This window comes from Danio rerio, chromosome 18 (genome assembly GCF_049306965.1).
Source record: "Danio rerio strain Tuebingen ecotype United States chromosome 18, GRCz12tu, whole genome shotgun sequence".
Lineage (NCBI taxonomy): Eukaryota > Metazoa > Chordata > Actinopteri > Cypriniformes > Danionidae > Danio > Danio rerio.
In genome coordinates this window covers 41,090,567-41,115,000 of record NC_133193.1, presented here as the reverse complement: position 1 = coordinate 41,115,000, position 24,434 = coordinate 41,090,567, and the positions used below count along the sequence as shown (strand labels likewise).

The window sequence follows — 24,434 nt, the reverse complement described above, 5'->3', positions numbered from 1 at the left end:
CAAACAAACAAAAAATACATTGTAGATTTGATGAAGTGTGATGCACACAGGTGAGTGCGCTTGACAAACCACCTGTAGAAATACTCTTCTCTCTCTCTAAAAAAATAAAAAATAAATTAGTCTCCCCCTCCTTATAGCTGTTAAATCTCTGAGACGAACAGTACCTTTGTATAATTAGCACTTATTGTGTGTATTGCCTGCTCTTATCAAGGCATCTGATAAATGACTACATGCAAATTTAAATATTTATTGAGCACAAAATTAGCATATTTAAAATTATTTATATAGGATATATATAATTTTATGAATTATATAATTCAACTTTATCATATGGTAATATTAATCTTAAGACATTTGATCGATATTTTGTAGAAAAGAAAAAGCTCCACATGACCATATGTTTCATATTAAATAGTCAATATGTGACCATGGACCACAAAACTATTGAAATTAAAGGCCCTATCATACACCTGGCACAATAAGGTGCAAGACATGTTTGGCGCAACGTTTTGCTATTTTTAGACCAACAAAACAGTAATTTTCCCATTTTGCGCCACGGGGTTTAAATAGCAAATCCATTTGTGTCCCTTTGTGGACTCATGGGGGTTTCAGTCTAGAATGGAGATGTGTTAAGGTGCATTGTTGGTGCGTTGCTTTTTTGTGGAACTAAAATAGACTGCGCAAAAGACCAGCTGAAAGCAGAGCACGTTAGTTGCGTGCCTAAGATGCGTTCACATTGTTTAATGCACACAGGATGTACTCAAATATCTTTATGAATAAAAAAAAAAAAAAAAAAAGAGTTAAAATTTTACAAAAACGAATATTTTCTGCATAAATATAAAAACCACTACCCCCATGCCTTTTTTTTCTCGGGAGGCTTTTTTCAGTTTATTCAGGACAACTTGCTTTTTTATAATGTTATTATTATCATTAGTATTATTTATTGAATGCATATTTATATTTGTTTTAATAAAAACAAGCTTAGATTTGTCCACCTGTCTGAATTTGGACCATATGCGGCATATGTTTGTATATAACTCTGCCTTTTGACCACACTTCGTTATTATTGGGCTGGGGGGGGGTGCCCCCAAGTCAACAAGCTTGGCCCCCCTCTTGCCCCCCTACGTGTATTTTTGTGTCAAAAGGCCAGGGAGAAGCGAGATCAGCCATCGGTGACACGCGCTCTCAATGGCGCGCGCAGCATGGCGCGCACTCGCTCTCTCTGCTTTTGCGCACTTCCTCTCGCTCTCTCTGTCAGTGTGTGTGACAGTGCTGCGCACTTCAGTTCCCCGCATTTGTCTCAAGTTAACCCCCAAATTGAAACACGTAATAAAAATACTCAACTTCAGTCATGTTCATGTTGTGAAACACTATCAAAATGTCCACTGTAGATTATATTAGATTTCTGTTTTCAATAGCGATTTCAAAACTTTTAATAGAGGAAGTGCTCAGCTATGCAGAGGTATTAATAATCAGAGATTGAGTGTACATAGTTTACATAGTTTACATTTATAGGAAATACTGAAAAAATCTCCTTGGTTTAATTTAGATCAGCTCTGAAACACAATTTTAAACTAATGGGAGGGCAAAAAAATAGACTTCAACTGCATCTGTTAAAATTTACAGGTGTAAAAATGTGCCTTGATGTACTTGAATGTTAGAAATGTGTAATCCTACAATACAAAGTTACTTGTCAAATAAATGAACATGGAAGATTATTTCGAGTTTAAGTTATTTAATTAGCTTATTTATTAAGACAGGGCAGCACAGTGGCGCAGTGGGTAGCACAATCGCCTCAAAGCAAGAGGGTCTCTGGTTCAAGCCCTGGCTCGGTCCGTTGGCATTTCTGTGTGGAGTTTGCATGTTCTCCCTGTGTTGGCGTGGGTTTCCTCAGGGTGCTCTGGTTTCCCCTACAGTCCAAAAACATGTGGTACAGGTGAATTGGTTAAGCTAAATTGTCCGTGGTGTATGAGTGTATCCCAGAGATGGGTTGCAGCTGGAAGGGCATCCGCTGCGTAAAACATATGCTGGATAAGTTAGTGATTCATTCCGCTGTGTTGAACCCAGATAAATAAAGGGACTAAGCCGAAAAGAAAATTATTGAATGAATGTTTATGAAGACTGCAGAGTGATGCATAAAAAATGACTTTGAATAATTGTTTAAATAGTTTGTGATGTTAAAGTAGCCTATGTTAAAGTGTGCCCCCTAAAAGTACAAGTGGCCCCTGCCCAGTCCCCCCAGTTACTCTGGTTTAGAACCGCCACTTCTCTTAAAGAAAATGTGTTTATACACTACACTTACACACATGTCTGTCCAAACAGCTTGAAAAGTAGATTTTCACCATAGTTGCCCTTTAATGTTTTTGTGCCATGCCCTTTAGACTGCACCTAAATTGTTAAAATAGAGCCCTAACACTCATATATCACCTGAAGTCTGAATTAAAAACCTTACAACTTTTTTTTCCTTTTTTTTGGGATATGATGTGTGACAAGATTTGAAAATCGGATTAATTTGATCAAAACCATATATGGAGAGCAAAGATATTAATGTGTAAAGAGAATATGACAAAAGGAGATTAGTAAATTTAGTCAAACTTTGTTAAGTTTAATTGTCATTTAAATGCATTTACAATATCTGGACTATCAATACACTCTAAATTGTGTTTGGGATGCATAAAGTATGGCTAATATATCCTTTTTTTTTTCCGGCCCAATACATATGTCCCAGATTACGAAGTGACCTGTCCCAGATGATCAAATTCAGGGCAAATTTTTTGACACAAAATCACTAATCAGTGTGGCATGGCTCCTCTTAGTATAATATCTATAATATTTTTTTCATATAAAACATCTTGAGGTAGTTTGTCAGGTGCAGAAAAGTCTAATATGTTGTTCTAATTTGTTAAATAGACATTGAAATAGATAGCTGAAGTCAAATTTGCAAAAAAAAATGGCACGGGATACCCAAATTCAACCCTAATATGATGCACCTTTGTAGTCCAGGGTCACGTTCTGTATATGTATGACCAAAATGCATCTCAACAATTCAGACAAATACAGTATATTGAATAAATAGTATACAATCCATCAAATTTTTTTTTTTTCAAAACCAAAGACCAAAAAAGTCACAGTTTAGTGGGCAGATCTAAGTTTGAGTCCTGACATACTTTATTAATACACAGCGGATGTAAAAGTGTGCCGTCTCCCCGCAGTGAAGCTGGAAGGTGCAGACATCAACCCGTATTTCCATAACTAGACGCCTCTATGATGTTGCATGGCTGTAGCAATTTACCATAAACACCCCACACAGATGCTAAAGGTGTCGTCTGTGCAGGCGTATAAATAAGGCATAAGCTTTTGTGATTGGAATGAATATATACATGCGGGTCTGAGGAGCTCTGTGAGAAGTGCTGACAAGGCTGTGAGGCCAAACGGCCGGCGAGAGCTCCACAATGCAGATGGTCAGAGGAGGAGTATTGCTTCGGTTAAGCTTTGATTTATGGCCCCGGAGAGGAGACTGTGCATATTTATGTCTGTGTTTGTGTGTGCGTGTGTGCGAGCTTGTTTTGTGTGACTTTTATGGATTTTGAGTTGATTTCCATGGTGTTGAGTTGATGAGGATTGTTTTTTTCTCCGAGCTTCCCTAGGATATATACATAGCTGTACATGAAATTAAGAGACCACATGAAAATTCATAGTTTCTCTGGATTTACAACTTGTAGTTTTGTGTTTGAGTAAAACCGTTTTTGTTCTGGAAAACAGAATGGAAAAAAAAGTAATTTTGGAGTATAAAATGAAAATGGGTCAGAATAAAAATGGCGTTTTCATTATTTTAAACAAATACAATAATTTACATAATTTATCTGACTATATTAAGGAAAGAAATGCTAATGTTAGTTAATTATAGCTATTTTGTATCTTCAAGATAAAACCTTCTATTGTTTTTTGAAAGACAAAGGCCTAATCCCAATTCTACCCCATAGCCCTTCCCCTTACCCCTTAGCCCTTCTACTCATTTTGCTTATTCACGTGAAGGGGGTAGGGGTGTCCCAATTCACTTTAGCTTCAAGATGTAGGGCTGAGGGGAAGGGCTAGATACCCTATCAAACTAATACAAACACACTTGAAACCAAGGGGTAAGAAAATTCCCCATATTACACCAGCCAAAACGGCAGCATAGCTGCACCCAAAAGTCAATAGATCCACAAATTAGTGGTTTTTATCAAACAAGAACATGTTTTAATATATTCATAACCGCATTCTTGTTTTACCGTCATGCTTTTAAAATAATAATGCTAAAATTAAACCTGCTTAATTTCTTTGTAATCCCTATTAACTCATGTAAACTTGTCCCACAACATTCTGTCACTCGATGACACTCATATGTCAGAAAGGTCTAGTGGCTGATAATGAGCTGATAATGGCTGATAAAATGCTTTTTACAGTGTCTGCTTTTATGTTAATGCTGTTTTTTGTGTGTTTACATATGAATATGGCCACTGTGTAAATGCACAGTACAGTACCGATCTTATTGACACATTAGATCGTTTCGATAACACAATACATGCTTTCTGAGATTTCCTGAAGAGAAATACTAAAAAATAACACAACTGGAATAACTTCAGCAGTCGTGATCATCTGATATGAAGCAAGAGATTGCGATGATATATGATGATGTGTGAATGTGTTGTAGTGGTGTCCCATTTCTTACAGGTAATATTTAAAGCCCTTCCCCTTTACACTCAGTTTCAAGGGCCACTGGGAAGGGGTAGGGTTACAAAAATAGAATTAGGATTTGGCCAAAATCTTTCATGAAAGATAATCTTTCATTAGCTCTAAAGGTAATGTTTGTATGGGTATAAGAGACATTTAAAGAGTTTCACTATCTCTATTTTTGACTGTCTTTATCTCCTGAATCACAAATTCAGCTTTAGTTTTCATGTAATAATTAATACAAACTTTTGTCATTTTGTGTTTACTCTACTAGGATAAATAAACCTACGCATTAAAGATCTATTTTCTGTATTATTTGCAATATTGGTTATGAAAAAAATACATTTTTTGAAAGGGCATAGCAATCTTTTAAGCACTGACTGAAATAGCTGTGACTTGCTCCATGTGATGTCACTTCTAGAGAGTAGAGCAGTTTTGAGGCCTGCTGAACAGGAGATTTGCATCATGAATGTACAGTATAGTGGACAAATGTGCAGTCATGTTAATATAGACCAAAAACTACAGGAAATATTACAGGAAACAGCTTGTTGAATCTGTTCCATGAAGAGTTACAGCAGTTCTGAAGGCAAGGTTACTAGCAAGGTGTACCTAATAAAATGAAGAGGGGGCGAGGAAATCAGCGACTAACAGATGGCAGAGCTTTTCATTTTTTTTTCAACTGCTAACAAGCATTGTACAGTACTGAAGAAAAAAAAATCACAGTGTGCATTACCAACATGACTCTTGGCCAAACATTCAGCTCTCCTCCATAACTCACAGACCAGCACAACACTTCATATACTGTAGGTCTCAAAATAAGCTTGCTTCACCAAACCACTGACAACAATTCTCATTCAGAAAACATACACTTCAGTCTGCCGCACACTGACCTAAAAACATGGAGCTTTTTTGTCGTCAGTGGTACAAAATTTTACAATTAATATACCTTTTAACTGTCATAAGAATAAAAAGATGGAGTGATTTGTTGCAAACATTGTTAAAACTTCACAAATATTTCAAAACACATTCGTTAAACGGCAAGTTAGAGAGCCAAGCTTTGGATTGCACTACAAAACAAATCCTGTCATGTTCTGCAATCTACTTTAATCCACATGCTGGTGCACGTGAGAGACATTGTATTGTATGTACAGTGCACACGTAGTTTTGTTATCAAAGGATGCTGATCTCTTTGTCATTGAAATTGTACTATCAGTGTAACTGAAACAGTGGATATTTGGCTCTCAACGATAGCTCATGCTTTACAACACAGTTAAGAAAAGAAGTAGCTGAAAGTAGAAGCTGGTTTTCAGCTGAAATGGCAATCAACTTGGAATTACTGTCATTTTCTGGTAAGATTTTCTTTGTTTTAAAATAAATATGCCATAAAATGCATAAACTGTACCATCAGTCTGCTTTGAAATTGTTGTTAACAGTTTTGAAATGGGGTTTAGCATGTCAAAACTGTGCAGAAAATCTATAGTTTTTTTTTTTTCAGCTTACGGAGTATAAATAACATTAGTGTCGGGGACAAAGTATGAGAAAATGTGTTAAAGGGGTGGTACACTACGATGTCATTTTAAACTTAAGTTCATGTGTAATGTAGCTGTGTGAACCTAACACCTCTGAATGTAAGCAATCAAAGTTCAATGCAAAGGGAGACATTAGCTTCACAGAGTTAGCATAGCAAAGCCTACAGCAAATGAAATTTGTGAATTACAAAAAAATACATCTGGGTTAGTGAGATCACAAGTGCTTCAGGTTACGCGCATACACCCTGCACATCAAAGGTGCTGTAATGCTATAATGTAGCAGAGAAAGCTAAAATGCCATCCAAACGCTGCTGTTTCCACAGATCTGTTTCTGTATTTGGACTTCCAAAGGACGCAACACAAAGAGAGAAGTGCTTACAATTTAATGTTAATTATGTTCCAGAGAATTATAAATATATATATAGCTAGCATCTGACAAAGGACAGCTTCCAGAATCATTCCCAGTTCATTGCTGGCTAAAAACTCCTCCAAACCTAACGGACGAAGCTATGGATTGTGAGCCACAACCTGTAAGTATTTTGATCTATTACATGCACAGTTTCTAGCGTTAATGGTATGTTGTTGCAAGGACTTAAACAGGGATGTAATCAATGGGAAATGCTGTTTGTCACAGTTAACAATTTTGCTACAAATTTATATTTATCCTTCAAACCGCTGTAAACAGCCATAATGTTTAGCAGCAATGCAGTGTCTCTCTATGCGACCGCTTTCCATGTGTTCTACATCTCAAATATGAACATGCAAAAAGATATATGAACGCTTCATATTACACATGCTTATTCAGTATACATGAAAGACACTTGTCAGATTTTATTTTAAAGAGCAGGCGTGAGATGAGCTGTGTCCTCTGTGTCCTTTGTGACATTTACAGTGATTCACAAACTGATGGCTAACAGCTACTCTGACTGACACTATTTACACAGCGCAAAAGGGCATGCATGTAGGGGTGTGATGCTTCCTGGTGACGTGGAGGATATCTGCAATTCACAGCACAACATGTTAGCTGACCAATCAGAGCCTCTTGAGGGCAGGGATTTTTAGCGGCTGAAAAAAAAAAAGTATTTCAAATGTATTTCAAAATATTACCCCATTATGTACGCTTTAGGTGAATAGACATGAATTTTGTCTGTAATATTATATAAATAGCAAATTTAGCTTGCTTACCATGATTTTCCCACCAAATTTAATTGTCTTATTTACTATGAAATATGCTCATTGTGACTGCTTCAAGTAACACAGTCACTGTGATCTGTTCAACACATGAGGGCACTCAAATCAACCAACTACAACACATTGTTCATGTGTTAAATCTAGAAATATTTGATCATTTTAACTTCAGCATACTCCGAGCTGCATTCTTTCTGGTGAAACAGACTGTTCTTAAATAAAATGTTGCCATAGTAACCTAATGTTAATGCTCTTAAGCTTTTTTTTTTTTTTAAGTCAGTTCTATTAGTCATAATGAAAGCCCATTTTCACATTCATTCTGGTATATACAGTGTACTGGGCTCTTTATTTTTAGCTATTTTTTAATGATATTTCATTGTGATACAATGTCACATTGATTCTTAGCCAGTGACATCATATTTGCTGAGACTTCAAAACATGCAGATTGGAATTTGTGTGTGTGTGTGTGTTTGTGTGTGCGTGTGTGTGTGTGCGTGTGTGTGAGTGTGTGTGTGTGTGTGTGTGTGTGTGTTGCTTCTTGAAAGATGGGATGATTTTCACAGGTTGGCAGTTCATTCCACCAGAGAGGGTGAATGTTTTGGAGAAGGACTTTTTGTCTCATTGTGAAGGAACAACAAGGTGCTGTTAATTCATTGACCTGAGCTGGCAGAAGATAGCATACATTTATAGTTGTGAATTAAGGAAGTGGGGAGGGGGGAAAAGCTGTTCCAGTGGCAAGTAGATATACAAAATAATGGTGACTTGAAATGGAAGTGGCAATTTTCCAACCCGGGCTCATTGTGGAAACGTAGCCCTGCGGACGTTTCTGCGGACCGCAATTTACGTTCCGGGAGGTACGTATTCGAGCGTTTTTTGTTTTTGCGGATCCGCGAGAGGCCGCTGTGTGCGCTTTTTCACGTCTGGGGCGCCTCTCTCGCGCCCGCGCCGCTCTCGCGCGAAAAGCCGCCGGATCGAAAAAAAAAAAAAAAAAAAAAAGCAAAAGCCCTCGTCTTCGATTTCGACCGCGTTTTCGGATCCCGCCACGTTCTCGCCCTTATTTTTCGGATTCTGTTTTTCGTCTTACCTGATTTCCGGAACCTGCTGTTCCCCGGACTCAATCCCGGTCATCGTCCACCGCGGCCGGCTCCTCCTTCGGGGCCTCCGCTCCGCCGACGCAACGCTGTGAGCTAAGCGGACAAACTGATTGCATCGGGAAAGCCACACAGCAGTGGGTGGCGGGTCACACAGCAGTGGGTGGCGGTTGCCTGATGATTTCTAAAAATCAAATACATTTTATTAAACTATTAGTAATATCATACTTTATCCATATCCTACAAAAATGTATAAAAATAATTAGTCTTTCAATTTAATTCCTGAAATAACATCAATAACATTATTTGCAGCAGATTAACATTTTTTAAGCACTATGATAAGCTTGCTGAAAGCTTTTCGGCACTTACATACATATTATACATTTATAAGAATTTAGAAAATTTTAACACATTATAAATAAATACAGAACACAACTGTGGAGGATGATCTCCGAGTGGCGGTCTATAAAATATAATCCATAATGTACTTGTTGTGTTTCAAACAATTCCTTCTTAATAGTTTTTATGTTGAAATAAAAAAAAAATCATAAATTACTATTAAAAAAGTTTTTTTCAATATACTTGTGTTTATTTAAGCCTATTGGTGTGTATATCTAACATTAGCATATTTATAACCACCTCTGAGGATAATGGGGCTCATGAATTCCTGACAATGTTATTTAATTCCTTAGCCTACTCAAACCCAAGAGTCTTTAAATTTTTAGGATTTTCCATTGAACACAAAGCAAGGTGTTCTGAAGAATAAAAAACAGAGAGAAAACAGCCATTGTATCCATAGTAAGAACAAAACGTAACACCACAATACATTACATTGATAATGATGTATTAATATGTAAACTAAACATTACTTTATTATGAACTAATGATGAATGCGCTAACATGAACTAACTTTAACAACACGAGTCACATGAGCATGTGTGAAATACAGCTACCTTAATTACATGCTTGTACACGATTGTTTGTTAATTAATGTATTAATTACTACATTAGTTTATGCTTAATTGAACCTTCATGAACTCATGACATGTTAATGTTTAATTATATCGTCACTTTACTTGGAGGGGCACATCCTCCTTAACACATTCTTAACTACTCATGAACTCCTTATGCATGTCCTTACACTAAATAACATTAGAAAATAGATGTCAACATCAACAAGAACAGTTTAAACACAGTTAAACACTCAAGAGTTCATGAGTAGTAAAGGATGCGTTAATGGTGATGTGCCCCTCCAAGTAAAGTCATGACATAAGTATACATTAACAGCTTATGAGTTCATGTTGGTTAGCTTAAATTTAAATGTTAATTAATACATTTATTAACAACATAAACTTATGAGTAATTAAGGTAGCTGTTATTCACACATGAACTCCTGTGACATGTTGTAGTTAAAGTTAGTTCATGATTAGAACACGCCTTGACTCGTCATTAATTTATAATAGATTGCAGTTTAGTTTACATATTACAACATCATTATTCATGTACTATTGATGTAAAGTGTTACCGAACAAAAATACTACAGAAGTAATTTTTTTCAACACACACACACACACACACACACACACACACACACACACACACACACATGCACACAGAGAGTGATTGATTTGTGAAACTTGCTTCGTTATTTTGTTTTTGCAGTTATCAGTACAGAAGTCCATCATAAATGTTTTCATATTCAATGGAAGTTCGCAAAACTAAAGATGTTAATTTTCAGCCTGTGTATTCTAGCATTGCAGAACTCCTCCTGATAAATGATGTCTCTGTCTTTAATGGACTTCCTTTGTGTGCCAACAGGTCTGTTTTCCTGTCATGCATTTGCCGTTTTGTTTGTTGTTCCTTTAAAGTACACCACCTCTGCTTTCCCAAGCAATACCTCAAACAAGTCAAGCTCGATATACAAAGAGCCAAAGTGGATTCTGCTGTTTCACTTTCTGCCAATCCATGATTGACTATTCAAGGTAATTGATTGTAGACTACTCTGTATCCTCTAATCTGGGCTGCTTATTCAGCATGTGGTGAAAAATAAATCTGCCAATAAACCCTAACAGTACAGTACCATGAAAACTGGCAACCTGAAATGTGTTGCTAGCATGAGATTAATAAGATATATGCACAACATGATCTTTGTTACATTTACATGTGAAGAGATTAAATACAAAAACCAAGTGCTGTCTGGAATGTTCATATAAAATAAGTTTTTTTTTCTGTGTTTATTCATTCAGGGCAGCACGCTGCATGGTGCAGTGGGTATCGCTGTTGCCTCACAGCAAGAAGGTCACTGGTTCAAGCTCTGCCAACACTCCCGTTTTTCTGGGGAGTCTCCCGTTTTTCAGTCCCATCTCTCGTATTGTTCTGTCCTCCTGGAATTCCAACCCCCCACCCCCCACCTCCCCGCTCCTCAGCTTTTTGGAACAGTCCGGCCAGCTTTTTCTGGCTCTTCAGGTCGTGCGCAGCACAACGCTCCCCCTTCACACACACCTTGCTCTTCACTTCACTTCTTTAACTTTGTGATTGTTAGAACTACTGATTTCAAAATTAGTATGCAGTGACTTTGTCCAAAGTGTCACCCATATGAGGACACTAGTATATCCAACATAGCCACATTCTGAATACGTACCCCTATGTACATTTCTAGAGATCTCGGATTATGTAGCCAGCGGTACGTATGGCTGTATTTCGTCTTTAAAATGAACGCTATGGGATGGTATAATGTTGTTTCTTGTCATAATACCAGTTGACTGCTTCCCTCCATGAACAGCTTTTCCACTGGTACCAGTTTGTCCAGTGGCTTGTTGCATGTGTTGGAGAATTTGAGACGATTCAGATAAAAGCCCTGACTTGCACTGGCCAGACAGTGGAAATGCGGCTAATTAGTGCTTTATAAAACACTATCAGGAAGAGGGTGGGTGGGGCTATCAGTCGGTTGGTCAGTCAGTCAGTTGACAGCGGCCTCTGATGAATTTACATGAGAACAGCAGGCGTGAATGGCACTCATGAGAGAAATTTTGAGATCTGAAAAAACATACCCGGCGGCCTCCAATGGATTTGCAAAAACAAAAACTGCAAAAAACCATACCTCCTGGGATGTATTTGGCACTGTCCAGAAATGCATATAGAGGAATGTAATCAGAATGAGCCTGGGTTGAGCATATCTCAATAAACTTTGAGCACCCCTATTAGTCAAGTTTAACAGAGGCCATCTAAGACAAAACACTTAAATATAAAATGTTATTTAAATTTGCAATTTGTTAAGTTCCACAAAAGATGAGTCACTATATAACTAGCAAACGTAACTCATGTGACAGTAGCAGAATATTTTTCATATAGCTACAAAGTATGAACTATAACTACACAGAACTGTGAAAAAAAACGAACACAGATACTTCAATGCATTTGGCAGAGGCTTTTATCCAAAGGTGTGCATTTGATCAGTTCATGCATTCCCTTGAAACTGAACCCAAGATCTTATGTTTTATTCCCTTGGGATAAGAGGTTTTATCTGGTTCAGCATAAAAGTAAAAAAACTACAAAAACAAGTTACTTGATTTCTTTATTTAACCCTTTAAATAAAGGTTTAGTCTTCAGGACTTGATTTGACCGGATGAAAGGAAAAAGCTCATCTGTCAATGTCTCCGAGTTACATTATCTGGAGCTGAAAGAGGTGTCTATACAGCTTCGATGAGAATATCAAAGACTCCCCCAAAAGATTTGATGTCTTACAATAAAACAGAAAAGCTTTTGAAGTGTCACTGTTCAAAAATGGCACTTGGCTTTCAAATAAATTTCAAATGACTTAGATTGCTGCTCTCCAGGAAAGGACCACAGTGCATTTCAAATACACTCTGAAGAGTGATTTCACTTGGAAATTGGAAGGAAAATAGTCAGGCCCTTTTACCAAATGGCAGTTAACTCTTTCAGATAAAAGACAAGAGTAGTTTTGCATTTCTGATTATTTTAGTAACAATTTATTGTGCTTGTTTGGAACAGATTTCATGGTTTCATTCAAGATTTAAATCAGGTAATAATCTCTCTTCTTATGCTGTTTACTCAGGAGCTACTTAGGAATCCTTTGGTGATATTATGAAAGGTTAAAAGTAACACCAGATTTGTATACAAACAAAAAATGTGGTAACTTTTAAAAAAAAAGTGTTACACAGATTCTGTGTACTTACTGTAGTAATTACAATTAATTATGCATAATTACCTGCAACTGACCCTAAAACTAATTAATAATATACCCTAATAAATTAGTTAGTACATATAAGAAATTAATGTTACTGTAGCAAGGTTTCATGACTGTCTGGCTATCGGGAAGAAGTAGGCTGAGAACTAAAGAACTTGAAACAATTTTAATGTAGAATTCTATGTAGAGGACAGCACTGTGACGCAGAGGGTTGCCTCACAGCAAGAAGGTCGCTGGTACGAGCCTCGGCTGGGTCAGTTGCCATTTCCATGTCTTCACAGAACTGTGTTCTTGCCATTACTCACCAATCAGACGTTTCCTAGGCTACTATAAGTGCGCTAGGTTTCATACCATAGACATCTTCGTTTTGAAGACCGCTCCGTCACAGCCAGCCATTGCTACTGCTACCGCTACTGCTGCTACTGCTACTGCTACCGCTACAACCCCAACAATGACTTTAACAATCACATCTCCAACTACAACTCCAACAACAACAATCAGCACTATGAGAAATATCAATTACGACAATAACAGCAACAATAACAACATCATGCCAGACGACCAGGACACCAACCCTCAGGATCATCCCATCAACATCGATTCCCCCCAACATCACAACTCAACATCATCTAGCACTGCAAGGCTCCCAGCCACAACCCGAAGACTCAACAAGAGGCAGAATAATTATTCGCTCCGCCACCACGAAACTGCACCACCACAGATCACCATCACCTGCCACATTAAGAATTCATAATATTTCACCTACCTCATCCTATGTCTCAGCCACCTCCTCCATCCAGCCATCAAAAAGAATAACTGTCACAGAACTCTGGAAATTCTTTGTTGATCTTGGCATCCACACTCCACGAAACCTTTATAAACATGAACTCCTCAACTTTTACACCAACACCACTTTGGACTCTTACCCCTCACTCAGCCCATCTGCCAGATCAGCCACTCGGAAACCCAGTTCTCACCACAATCCTTAACCTCAACCTTACCGTTCACAACCTGGAAAGAGAAAATCTAAATAAATACATGTTTCAAACCATACCCCCTCAGGAAAACACCCTCAGAAAACTTGGTAACCCCGAACTACGTCACCCACCTTTTAGCAACATGACTTTAACCAGGACCACTTCCACTTCCACTCTCAATCCGGATCTACCCCCTTCAACTAGTCACCAGCTCCCCCTAGTGCTCAACCAGCTCACACATGCCTTCTACCTCTACCTCTCAATTTCATTCCAACATTTCTGTTCCTCTTGCCCTTCTTCAAAATAAAACTCTTTCTTTTCCACCTCTACCTTTCACCCTATGACCTTGAACCTACCTACTTCTTCAACTCAACCCCCTTTTTTCCTTCCCCTACACTTCCCCTCGCATGCACCAACTCTGAAACTGTTGTACATTCCACTCTCTCCACACCAGTTTCTACGTCATGCCCCCCATTCACTCTTTACACCGCCACGCTCCTCCCTCCACCGTAGAATACTCTAGCCATGGAATCCCCTCCAGTTTCCAACACCACAAGAAACCAAATTCTCTCAGAAGTTTCAGCTCTTGGCACGAGAAGCAGACCTGCATCCAATGCCTGTCCCAAATTTTCCACAAATGATTTTGCCCTGAACCACCCATTACACCACTAACGTGAAATTTCTATATCTCTCATCCTACAAGCAGTCGCCCCCAGAACATATCTCACTGCATGGAAAATATTCAAACATTTCCACACGCTCCACAAAACACCTTTCCCATATGCTCTCCATCACCTATTTTATTTTATAAATTGATCCACGGGTCCCCCTCAGAAGCTATTTCTAATTCCAAAACCACCCACCTTATCAAAGGTCTCCAACCCCACCCCACCCCACCTGTCAACCCATTACAATCAACATTCTTTCCAAATGCATCCACACACTTTGTAAAGGATACCTTTCCACCCACACAGCCTGCACACTTGACGTCATATTGACTGACTTTTTTTCGGCTTCTTTAGGTGTTCAATAATAGCCATTGCATCAAATTTTAACCCCATCATCCACCCTACAATTTCTGATCTAACTTTGCAGAATAACGAAACCCTCTCTTTCTTTATCAAGCAAAGCCAAACAGATTAGTAAGGCAAAGGGCATTTCATTTACATTTTGAACTTTTTCTCCCCCATAGCCCCTTCCAAACCCTCCTAGCGTTTCTCCATCCAAGGAGATAATAAGAGTCTAACCCCTCGACTCACTTTTTACTGACAACGCTAATCGTCCAGTAACTAATTTTTGGTTCCAAAAACACTTAAAAGAATTCCTCCGCCTTTCAGGCTTCCCTCTGAAACATATTCCAGCCATTCATTTAAAATCAGCGCTGCCACCACAGCAGCCCACAAAGGTCACTCCTCACATCAAGTCCAGACCCTTGGCCACTGGTCCTCCGATGCCTTCAAAGCCTACATTCGCCTCAGCCAATTCCCCCTTAAAGAAGCCCATCTGGTCATAACCAGCTAGTAACATACTCCAGACTAAGGGCTTGAGCTTGACCCTGTCTCTATTCCTTACAAAACTTCTAACTAGTGTTGGTTGCCCTTGGCTATCTTTTGCAGCCCCTTTTTCCCTACCTTTCTGTTCCCCAAGCACTGTTATGTTTCGCTTTCCAGCACTCACCACCCAAAAGCTCAGCTAACCTGAGCTCCGACTCCCGCAGGAGTCACTCCAAGCCCATCCCCGGCCACCCCCACACAGTCACTCTTTTTTTCTCCCCTCCCTTATACATATCCTCTCCTCCCCTCTTAATTTCAGCATTGAGTTCAACATCTTTGAACATGCACCTAAACAGTCTCTCGGTCAATGCGTGTAAAGATTTTGGACACCTTATTGGATTTTTTTTAATGCTTCCAAACAATTTGCTGCAAATTTAAAGTGCACATGACTTGAGGCAGTTCATTATGATGTGATTTACTGTTTATGTGCGATTCGATTGGATAGGAAAAACGGGACGGATTTTTTCTAATTCTCATAGACAAGAAAAAAATAAAGTAGTGACTGCAGATTGAAGAAAAGTAGTGGAGTAAAAGTACAGATACAGCACTAAAAATGTACTCAAGGGAAAGTAAAAGTACACATTTTAAAAACTATTTTGTAAATGACAAATCCTGAGAAAACTACCTAAAAAAAGAAAAAAAAAAGAAAAAAAAAACCTTTCACACTGCATAAGCTGGTATGCGGCCTCTGAATTGTGTGAACAATTCAGTTTGTTGTTCTTGTGGAATAATTAGCAAATTTTGATGAAAGATGAGCTACCTGGACAAATGTGCACTCATATTGTGAATGTATAGAATCTACATACTATGGCAGGTTTTGTTAGTTCAGTTTATTGCATAGTTCTTTTGCAGTAATCTGGTTTGATTATTTAAAAAATAATCATTTCTGAAATATGGACTGAATTATAATACATAATAAAATGTGCATATGAAATGCTGTTGCACAAGGAACAATTTTTTGCACATTGATTTCTGAGAGGCGACACGGTGGCTCAGTGGTTTACTCTTCCGCCTCACAGCAAGAAGATCGCTGATTCGAGTCCCGATTTGGCCAGTTGGCATTTTTGTGTGGTGTTTACATGTTCTCACAGTGTTGCTGAGAGTTTCCTCCGGGTGCTTCGGATTCCCCACACAGCCTAAAGACATGCGGGTATGGATGAGTTGAATAAACTAAATTGGCCGTAATGTATATGTGTGAATGAGTGTGTATGTGTGTTTCCCAGTACTGGGTTGCAGCTGGAAGGGCATATGATGAGTAAAACATGCTGGATAAGTTGGTGGTTCATTCTACTGTGGCGACCCCTGATGAATAAAGGGACTAAGCCAAAAAGAAAATGAATGAAATAATGCTTTTTGAGTTTGTAAAGAGCAACATGCACTGTAAAAACAAAGAAAAAACAACATAACAACAAAAACATCTTTTAAAAAGTTAATCAGGTTTCCAATAAACCTTTAAAGTTATACAAAGTGTAATGTGATATTTTAGTCCATTTTGACTAAAAGTTAATGCGATTGAAGTTAAATATTTAAGGCAGCAATATAATTTTTTTACATCAATGTTTTATACAGTAAATAATGTCAATTTACTTATTGAGAATTAAATTATAATTAATTTAGAATTTACTTAATTTATAATCATAAAAGCACATTAAGCAAAAATGTATAATTAAAAATAAAACCTAAGTATAACCGGGAAAAAATAAACAGATATACAAAAGCACTTGACATGATATCTCCTGAATTTTAAAATGATGGCTACCTGTATGTAACCAGGATTTAAAACAAATGCCTTAAATGTGCCAAGTGTAAAAATGCCCAAATAATAGCTCATCAAAATGAGTAACAGAAAAATAAAATAAATCAACATTTTGAAAGTCTAAGTACCTAGAGAATTCCTTTCAATTAATTGCTTTACGTTTTCTGCTTTCTATGCCCCCTAATCTTGATGTGTAGCTCTCTATGTTAACTTAATGGGCCGGTGCTCTCCTGCCCCGAAGCACTGACTGTAACGTTTGACTCGCACTACATTAGACCTGCGGTGTTAGCAGTGGGTAGAGGACGAGAGAGTCTTGCATTGTTAAGTCCTCTCCAAATGGGTCAGGCCTCTTAAATGCTCCGGCTGTGCTTTATTCTGTGTTGCCTATTTGTTAGCCACTAGAAATAGATTTTCAGACCTGCGGTACGTCACGGTGTGAAGTCTGATTATTCCAGACAATACAACAATTTCAACCCGGTGGCCAAAGTAAAGGGCGGCGAACGGGGCCACATACAGTACATACGCCAACACGCACACACTTGTGTTCTGTTCATTATTGCTCCTGGAAACACATGCAGGATCAGCTGCAGCGGTCACAGCTCGGCTCATTATTATTCCATACAAAAACAACAACGACCTCCCTTCGTACGCAGCCAGTCGGCTTACAAAATAGGGTCAGGCTTGGTAAATGGAAGGCCATGTTCTAGTCTCTCTCCTGCATTGCCAGTTTTGCCCCAGTGCAATTTGCCTGTGCACTTTTCTGGCTGGCCAACTGACCGTTTGCACAGACTTTGAGTTGCAACATCTAATAAAACACCAGAGTGATTCCAGCATATGGGGAATGTGGCTTGGCAGGCGGTTTAATTAATTAAGTTCCCTTTTTAATCTACATGTAATTTTATGATGCTCTATCAGAGAACTTTGCTGAAAATGATCCGCTTGGCAGAACTTTAGAGGAACGTATAAAAGAGCGATTGTAGAAAGCAAATTTGTTACGAGCCCTGTGGCCTACATTACACACTGTGTGTTTTTAAAAAGGATACTCACAGCTCAAATTCCTGGCTCTTGGTCTTTTAGTTCTAAATTTCCAGCTCTGACTGACTTTGCAAGAGGGTGATCTATTCTAAAGTGACTGAAAACCTGTGACAGTGGGTTGTTCAGATGAAGGCCAAAAAGTTTGAAGCCCCTTTCAGCAATAGCATTTTTCAGTGTCCTAAAAGCATTCAAGTCTTCCAAAAAAGACAAACGTGTGAATAGTCAATAATAAATAATAATTCTAATAATTCCTTAAATTTTTTTAGCGTTTTTCTGCATACTCAAAGCAATTTACACATTTTTTGGGGAATCTCCTCATCCACCGCTAGTGTGCAGCATTCACCTAGATGACACAATGGCAGCCATATTGCTCCAGACCGCTGTTATGTATTTGTGCTCTGTTTGTGTTTTTTTTTCTCTGTCCTCTCGCTCTGTTCTCCTGTATCTGCTTCATATTCTTAGGTTCTGTCTATTGGTCGATTCATTTGTCAATCATTTTCTCCCTGGTGATGTCACTCTGACATCAAATCCAATAGGCAAAGACCACCAGGCATAAAAGTTTGCGCCAGACCACTCACCAGTCCCTTATTTTTCCTCTTGTCCTTCTTATTTCTTGTTGTGTTTTTTTGCATTGCATTGCGTTGCGAAAGAAAAACCCTGTCTAACTGTGTATTTAGTTGTTGCCTGTTTCTGTGTGCACGTTATCCGCCATCATTCATATACCATCCCATTTTTCATTTACGTTGTTTACAAGGCTTAAACGAAGTGGACAGATAAGCAGGTCATGTGACAACATTTTGCAACATGTAGGACCACTTTTGTGTATGGTACATTAGGTTAGGGGTGAGAACCATAGATAGAGTAGATTTATGTTCACTTTTGCTATTGTAAATAAAAGTCACAATTTTGGTGTATATATATATATATATATATATATATATATATATATATATATATTTATATATCCATTTATTCATTTATTCATTTTTTTCCCGGCATAGTCCCTTTGCTAATCTGGGGTCGCCACAGCAGAATGAACCGCCAACTTATCCAGCATATGTTTTTACTCAACGGATACCTTTTCAGCTGCAACCCATCTTTAGGAAACACACACACACACACACACATATATATATATATATATATATTTTTTTTAGTATGTCAGGTTTAAACCCCTACTCTTTTTAAAGGACATCCTGGGAATGTTTTACGACCACAGAGAGCCAGACCCTTGGTTTTAAAATCTCATCTGAAAGGCGGCACTCACTGAGCAGTATTGACAGTCCCCATCAATCAATATACTGGGGCATTAGGGCCCACACAGACCACAGGTTGAGCGCCCCCTGCTGGTCTCACTAACACCACTTCCGGCAGCAACCTAGTTTTCCCATGTGGTCTCCCATCCAGGTACACAGTCCTACTTAGCTTTAGCGGGCGACCATGTGAGAATAGCAGAATAGCAGAGAACTAGCTGCCATCAATACACACTGCCTGATTACAATTTTCTCTGTTTGCTCCCTTAAGAGTCAAATTCATATAATTTATTTTGTTTGTTGGAACACACACAAAATATTTTGCATTAAAGCAAAATACAGTAAGTTTTATTCAACAGACTAAAATGTTATTTGTAATTTCTAAAACATGTCTATATTTCTTAAAAAAAAAAAAAAAAAATTGAATTAAGATTAAAATTGATCAGAGACTCCTTCTATGTGTTTCTTTCTGGGTTTATCACTCATTCAGCCAACAGTTTTCATGAAGGACAATGAGCCTCATCACAAAGCAAGGCAGGGAAGCCGTTCCTTGAAAATAAAACCCTTCAAATCAAGTGGTTTAATATAGTGTACACATCAAATTTAGTTTACATTTTCGAAGCATCAAACATTTTTATTGCAAAAGTGAAGAGTCTAGGAGTGTGTTTAAACAGGCACAGCAGTTTTGAAATCTGTTTTCTGGTATACTTAGCACCAGATTTACAAACAGCTTGTGGCATTTTGCCATTAAATCAGGTGGTATTTACTAAGTAATACCTGACCTTACTGAATATGCATTTGTAGGAATTCCAGTCTGATGCACATTTTTTTGGGAGGGAAGTATTAAAATAAATCATTCAATACAACTTACTAACATTTACTTTCTACAAATTACAGGTTTTTGCACTAGCAAGCCTTAAATGTTGTGCTTGAAATGATGGCAGTTGTTGCTGGAGGAATCAGTGCAGAGAACAGAAAGCATGTGTAATACGATAGAAGGCATTTCGGTAACACTTTAAAATAATAGTACATGAATAATGGTGTGTTATTGTGTAAACCAAACATTACTTAATCATGAACTAATGATGAATTAATGCATGCGCTAATCATAAATTAGCTTTAACAACATGAGTCACATGTGCATGTGTGAAATACAGCTAATTACATGTTTGTACATGATTGTTTGTTAATTAATGTATTAATTACCACAATAGTTTATGCTTAATTTAACCTTCATGAACTCATGATATGTTCATGTATAATTATATTGTGACTTTACTTGGAGGGGCACATCCTCATTAACACACTTTTAACTACTCATGAACTCCGTATGCATATCCATCTAGTGCATTTACACTGAATAGCAATAGGAAATAGATGTCAACATTAACAAGAACCGTTTAAACACAGGAGTTCAGAAGTAGTTAAGGATGAGTTAATGGTGATGTGCCCCTCCAAGTAAAGTCATGACATAAGTATACATTAGCAGCTTATGAGTTCATGTTGGTTACATTTAGCGTAAAATAAAATAGTAATTAATACATTCATAAACAACATGAACAAGTAATAAATAAATAAATAGATTTTTGTTAAATATGTGTACCAGTGCTGCTTTTATTAATTTTTTTTATTATTATTAATTGGACTAACCTTGACATCATGTATATGGATTATACCCCCCCTCTCCCTCACTCCAACCCACCCACCCCACCCACCCACCACCCACACACACACACACAACACACACACACACACAACACACACACGCACGCACGCACGCACGCACGCACGCACGCACGCACGCACGCACACACACACACACACACACACACACACACACACACACACACACACACATCATTCAGCCCCTGCACCCCATGTAGTAAGATAAATTTTCTTTACCATTTCTGCCCATAGTAGTTGACCTGCACTGTATGAGCATTGACTCTGCTTTAATTTTCACTGCACTTCTTGCGTTGTTTGATATGCAAATCATATGTTACGTGTTTGTTTCTTTTGCACATTGCCAGTAAAATATCTACAGAAATTTCAAGCACATTCGCACTGTTATGTAATTTTTCATTTGGTAGAGGCCATTTACAGTTGAAGTCAGAATTATTAGCCCCCCTGTTTATTTTACCCCCAATTTCTTTTTAACACAGAAAAGATTTTCTCATTTCTAATAACTGATTTATTTGATCTTTACTAGATGACAGTAAATAATATTACTAGATTACTAGATTTAATTAGATTACTAGATAATTAGATTACTAGATTTTTAAGACACTTCTATACAGCTTAAAGTATAGCTTAAAGGGGATAATAATTTTGCAATAAATAATAATAATTAAAAAAATAATAAAAACTGCTTTTATGATGTTAAAATGTCCTTGCTTCGTTAAACATCATTTAGAAAGTATTTAAAAATAAATAAATACAATAAAATTCAGAAGAAGGCTAATATTTCTAACTTAAACTGTAAATGTGTACTATAAAAGTGTTCACACTGTGATTATGTTCCAGATTGTGTTAAGAACCTGTTATGAAAAGTAACATCTTTAAGTACACTTAATTAGCATTTTATTTAATTAATAATAATAATACAACTCTAGAAGTGTACAATTAACCATACCGTAATAATCATTATGCTTTATCAAAGTGTTTTGCTGAGCAAAATCCATTGAGGAATGTATAAAGAAGAGCTGATTAAAAGCCAATTTATAACAGGCCCTGTGGCCTATATTGCAAGTACATTTTAAAAGTACATTTTATAAAAATTTAATTCACAGCTCATATTCGTGGCTCCTGATCTTCATTCCACCTTAGTCGGTTATTCACTTAATCATATAGTAAATTAATGTCATTTTTCACCCTGGGAAGGTTCCGTTCTCAATTAAGATAAATGACTTCCATGATGAGTCGGTTGGCATGACTGTATCAATATCTGTCTCTCACCATCTGTTTTGTAATGCAGACAGAATGGGTGCGTTTTGCTGAGTGGAGGGAGACGAAATAGAGAACAGTAATGACAGTAGAGCAACAGTTTATTGTCGAGGAGGTTTGCTTTTGGTAGCCTAATGATGTGTAAAAAAAATTGCATTGTCTTTGTGAAACTCTCAAGGGATGCAGTCTATCATAGTCAGGGTGCAGATGCATCGCAGGTTTTACTTAGGACATCGATATTGTCAACTACATGTATTGGTTCATCCAAAGTAGCTCAGTTCATAAACATGATTCATTCGTGTGTGAGAGAAAGTCTGTAGAAAAACATCAGCCAGACGACAGAGTGCTCATTATGAAAAAAATATACTTCCAAAGAATATTCTAAAGTAAATATTTTAAATTCTAATAAAATTAAATAGTCTTCATTTATACTTTAATAAAAAAAACTATATTATAGTTTATATTTACTTTAAATTAGATTTTTTGAAATTGCATGTCAAGTACTGTATATACCATTACGCGGAGGCCTGGAGGAGGAGGAGTCAGCCGCGGCGACGAAGAGCGGGTCCAGAAATCAGATAAGACAAAAAACAGAATGACAAAAATAAAGCAAACGAGTTCATAACAGGGCGAGAATGTGGTGAAATCCGAAAATGCGGTCAAAATCAGACGAGGGCTTTTCTTTTTCTTTATGGCTTTTGTAAATCGTCGCTTGGGTTTAGGGAAGAAGGAGGAGGAGGGTGGCTGGGTCGGCCGATTGGCCGGCCGCCCAGCCAATCATTCAGTCATTCAGTCAGACGGTCAGTCGGACAGACGGTCGCTTGACAGCGGCCTACGGCAGCTTTTTTTGTGAGAACAGCGCGGGCATGAACGGCACACGCTCGCGAGAGGCATTCAAGATGCCAAAAAGCGTGCACAGCAGCCTCTTGCGGATACGCGAAAACAAAAACTGCACAAATACGTACCTCCTGGGACGTATTTCACGGTTTCCAAAAACGTCCGGGGGCTACATTTCCAGAATGAGTCTGGGTTGCAACATACCTGAATTAAAAACCTTGCTAATTTATCAAAAAGCAAATCATTTTCATTTTATAGCATACACTTGGAAATGAGCTGTTACTATAAATATGCAATTTATTATGTATAATAGCATGTTTAATAATAATAATAATAATAATAATAATAATAATAATAATAAGAAGAAGAATCTGTCAACAATATTGTAATGTATTGAAAGATGGATTACTATCTCCTTTTAAAATCTCCTATTACAAACATGATACTGCAAGTGAATCCTGTCTGAATGAGAAAGATATGTTTTATAATAAAAGAAAAACTCTTGAATGCTGATTAGAGTCATTCATATAGAAAAGAGCTTAGAGAGTTTGAATAGGTTTGGATACAATAGGAAGTGTGTATGTATGTGTGTGTGTTTGTGCGTGTGTGTGTTTGAGTTTAATACAGGTTTCAAAATTGCACATTAAATAGGTTGTTGTACTTTAGTAAATGGACTATTCCTCTTTGTTATACACAAACACACACAGATTTGCGCAGAACTCGCTCCCATGTTTTTTCAAACCTGTAATATCTGAAGGTATCTTAGAAATGCTTTTGACATTTTCTTTAATTTCTTTCTCTCTTTTTAAAAATATCAACTTTTGTGTTACAAATAAATGACGTAATCCATGGTTGGTATAAACTGTGCTTTTAGATTGAATTCTTTGAAAAAGGACATCCTTAAAGGAACAAACATTTTTTTTAAATAAAGGTTGTGTATTGGCATTGATTTGTCCATGTAGAAACCTTTGACATCACTTATACTTTACATTGAACTCAATATTCTACATGACATAAAAAGCTTTTTTAGATAATTAAAATGTATGTGTGTGTGTGAAATGTATATAGAGGGATGTTTTCAGAATGAGCCTGAGTTGATTTTTACAGTAAGGTTTCTTAAAGTCAAAAAGTAAACCACTGCTCTAGCATTTGCTAGTGTTTACTACTATTTAAGTATTTGTTCTAAAGTTGCTTCTCCAACATAAAGTTTCTATTATTTTTCAAAAACAAACATACAAACAAACAAACAAAATACTTTATCGAAACAGTTATGAATAATAAAACACAATTTATCAGAAACATTTGCATAAAACATCTTTTTTGTATTATTTGTAATTTAAATAGTTTAATGT

At 37.4% G+C, this 24,434-nt stretch overlaps 1 protein-coding gene and 1 long non-coding RNA gene across 2 annotated transcripts in view; one reads left to right on the top strand and one right to left on the bottom strand.

Moving 5' to 3' along the window:
• Window positions 1–8,705, bottom strand: part of nucb2b (nucleobindin 2b) — a 32,128-nt gene extending 23,423 nt beyond the window's left edge. Inside the window, exon 1 of the mRNA XM_073928897.1 lies at window positions 8,655–8,705. The gene's annotated coding sequence lies outside the window, so the exon portion shown is untranslated. The remainder of the gene's footprint in view (window positions 1–8,654) is intronic.
• LOC141378758 (uncharacterized) lies at window positions 5,819–12,056 on the top strand. Its single transcript, XR_012394086.1, has 4 exons — window positions 5,819–6,062; window positions 6,566–8,069; window positions 10,340–10,503; window positions 10,768–12,056. It is a non-coding gene; the product is annotated as an uncharacterized lncRNA (long non-coding RNA).
• Window positions 12,057–24,434: the final 12,378 nt, after the last annotated feature.